Source organism: Arachis stenosperma, chromosome 3 (genome assembly GCF_014773155.1).
Source record: "Arachis stenosperma cultivar V10309 chromosome 3, arast.V10309.gnm1.PFL2, whole genome shotgun sequence".
In the NCBI taxonomy this organism is placed as follows: domain Eukaryota; kingdom Viridiplantae; phylum Streptophyta; class Magnoliopsida; order Fabales; family Fabaceae; genus Arachis; species Arachis stenosperma.
This window is the reverse complement of record NC_080379.1, coordinates 129369480-129373069: the sequence shown is the minus strand read 5'-3', so window position 1 is coordinate 129373069 and position 3590 is coordinate 129369480. Positions and strand designations below refer to the sequence as shown.

General features: G+C 37.5%; 1 non-coding gene across 1 annotated transcript; it reads right to left on the bottom strand.

Moving 5' to 3' along the window:
- Positions 1 to 3132: 3132 nt before the first annotated feature.
- Positions 3133 to 3240, bottom strand: LOC130971183 (small nucleolar RNA R71). Its single transcript, XR_009082417.1, has one exon. It is a non-coding gene; the product is annotated as a small nucleolar RNA R71 (small nucleolar RNA).
- Positions 3241 to 3590: the final 350 nt, after the last annotated feature.

Sequence of the window (3590 nt, the reverse complement as noted above, 5' to 3'; positions counted from 1 at the left end):
TAGATCAGATTTTGGTTCTTCTGGTTCCCTCTCTGGGGCCGAAACCAATGATCACTCTTGTTCTTATGTATTTTCAACGGTGGAGTTTCTACACACCATAGATTAAGGTGTGGAGCTCTGCTGTACCTCGAGTATTAATGCAATTACTATTGTTCTTCTATTCAATTCCGCTTGTTCTTTGTCCAAGATATCACTTGTTCTTCAACTTGATGAATGTGATGATCCGTGACACTCATCATCATTCTCACTTATGAACAAAGTGACTGACAACCACTCTTGTTCTACAAGCATACGAGGCTCTAGTGAATATCTCTTGGATTCTTTAACCGGAATCTTCGTGGTATAGGCGAGAACTGATGGCGGCATTCAAGAGAATCCGGAAGATCTAACCTTGTCTGTGGTATTCTGAGTAGGATTTAATGATTGAATGACTGTGACGTGCTTCAAACTCCTAGCAGGCGGGGCGTTAGTGACAGACGCAAAAGAATCGATGGATTTTATTCCGGCCTGACCGAGAACCAACAGCTGATTAGCCATGCTGTGACAGAGCATAGGAACATTTTCACTGAGAGGATGGGAGGTAGCCACTGACAACGGTGAAACCCTACATGAGCTTGCCATGGAAAGGAGTAAGAAGGATTGGATGAAGACAGTAGGAAAGCAGAGAGACGGAAGGGAAGGCATCTTCATACACTTATCTGAAGCTCTCACCAATGATATACATAAGTATCTCTATCTTTATCTTTATGCTTTATTCGTTTATCACTATACCCATTTGAGTCTGCCTGACTGAGATTTACAAGGTGACCATAGCTTGCTTCATACCAACAATCTCCGTGGGATCGACCCTTACTCACGTAAGGTATTACTTGGACGACCCAGTGCACTTGCTGGTTAGTTGTGCGAAGTTGTAGTGATCACAATTTCGTGCACCAAGTTTTTGGCGCCGTTGCCGGGGAATTAAATGTCCTAACTACAGTTTCGTATTTGTTCCCTACAATAACAGTGCCATGTTTTGATCCGGCAACAACACCAAGTTTTTGGCGCCGTTGCCGGGGATTGTTTGTGTATGGACAACTGACGGTTCATCTTGTTGCTTAGATTAGGTATTATTTTTCTTCAGAGTTCTTAAGAATGAATTCTAGTGTTTCAAGGTGATGTTCTTATCATCACCAAGGCTGATTGATCATCATCAATTTAGCTCTTGAATGCAATGTCCTGCTGAAGCTTAGCTAGCTATGTCTAATTCCTTTAGACTAAAGCTTTAGACTAACATTGCATGATTCCTGGAATTCTCATTAAGAATTTTGATACCTTTATTCTCTTCTTCCACTTAATTTTCGAAAAATCCAAAAAAATTACAAAATCATAAAAACCAAAAAATATTTCTTGTTTAAGTCTAGTGTCTCATTTTAAGTTTGGTGTCAATTGCATGTTTCTGTTCTTCTTGCATTTTTCGAATTTATGCATGTGTCTTCATTAATCTTCAAGTTGTTCTTGATGATTTCTTTTTTTTGATCTTTGAATTCTATTGGCTTGAGTGTTTTGTTATATGCATTCTCAATTTGTTAGTGTCAATGGTATACAAACTTCTAAGTTTGGTGTCTTGCATGCATTGTATTTGATTTTAAGTGCATTTTGATTATTCCTTATTATTAAAAATCCAAAAATATTTTTAATTTGTGTCTTTTCAAGTCAATAATACAGAGAATTGAAGATTCAGAATATACTGCAGAGGAATCACACAGAAAAAGTTGGGCATTCAAAAATGCCCAGTGAAGAAGACAGACTGGCGTTTAAACGCCAGCCAGGGTGCCTGGCTGGGCGTTTAACGCCCAAAAGGGTAGTAGTTTGGGCGTTAAATGCCAGAATGTACACCATTCTGGGCGTTTAACGCCAGGATGGCACAAAGGGGAAGATTTTGTTTTCAAAATCATTTTTTTTTCAAGTTTTCAAAGTTTTTCAAAATCAAATCTTTTTCAAATCAAATCTTTTCAATCAAATGTTTTCAAAATCAATTTCTTTCCTTTTTCAAAGATACTTACTAACAATTAATGATTTGATTGAACATTTTAAGTATGTTGCCTTTTCTGTTGAGAAAGGTTTAATGTTTGAATCATATCTTTTCTTGTTAGGCAAGTCATTAATTTTTAAAATCAAATCTTTTTAAAAAATGTTTTTCAAATCATATCTTCTCAATCACATCTTTTTAAAAACCAATCATATCTTCTCAACCACATCTTTTTCAAAATAGTTTTCAATCAAATCTTTTTAATTTCTAATTTCAAAATCTTTTTAAAAAAAAAATCACTTTACTTCTTTCCCACTTTTGTTTTCGAAAATCAATTAGTGTTTTTCAAAATGTTTTCAAAATCTTTTACTTAATTTTCGAAAATTACTTCCCTTCTTCTCACATCCTTCTATTTATGAACTAACTCTATTCCTTAATGCAAAATTCGAACTCCATCTTCTTTGATAAGTTCGAATTTTCTACTTCTGCCTTCTATTTTTCTTTTCCTCTGACACCTCAAGGAATCTCTATACTGTGACATAGAGGATTCCATATTTTCTTGTTTTCTTTTCTTTCATATGAGCAGGAACAAAGACAAAGGCATTCTTGTTGAAGCTGACCCTGAACCTGAAAGGACCTTGAAGCGAAAGCTAAGAGAAGCTAAGGCACAATTCTCTGCAGAGGACCTAACAGAAATCTTCAAAGAAGAAGAACCCATGGCAGCCGAAAACAACAACAATGCCAACAATGCAAGGAAGGTGCTGGGTGACTTTACTGCACCTACTCCCGACTTCTATGGGAGAAGCATCTCTATCCCTGCCATTGGAGCAAACAACTTTGAGCTTAAGCCTCAATTAGTTTCTCTAATGCAACAGAATTGCAAGTTCCATGGACTTCCATTGGAAGATCCTCATCAGTTTTTAGCTGAGTTCTTGCAAATCTGTGACACAGTCAAGACTAATGGGGTTGACCCTGAGGTCTACAGACTGATGCTATTCCCTTTTGCTGTAAGAGACAGAGCTAGGACATGGTTGGACTCTCAACCTAAAGAAAGCCTGGACTCTTGGGAAAAGCTAGTCAATGCCTTCTTGGCAAAGTTCTTTCCACCTCAAAAATTGAGTAAGCTTAGAGTGGAAGTCCAAACCTTCAGACAGAAGGATGGAGAATCCCTCTATGAAGCTTGGGAAAGATACAAACAATTAATCAGAAAATGTCCTTCAGACATGCTTTCTGAATGGAGCATCATAGGTATTTTCTATGATGGTCTCTCTGAACTATCCAAGATGTCTTTGGATAGCTCTGCTGGAGGATCTCTTCATCTGAAGAAGACGCCTACAGAAGCTCAAGAGCTAATTGAAATGGTTGCAAATAACCAATTCATGTACACTTCTGAAAGGAATCCTGTGAACAATGGGACAAGTCAGAAGAAAGGAGTTCTTGAGATTGATGCTCTGAATGCCATACTGGCTCAGAATAAGATATTGACTCAACAAGTCAATTTGATTTCTCAAAGTCTGTCTGGAATGCAAAATGCACCTGGCAGTACTAAGGATGCTTCATCTAAGGAAGAAGCTTATGA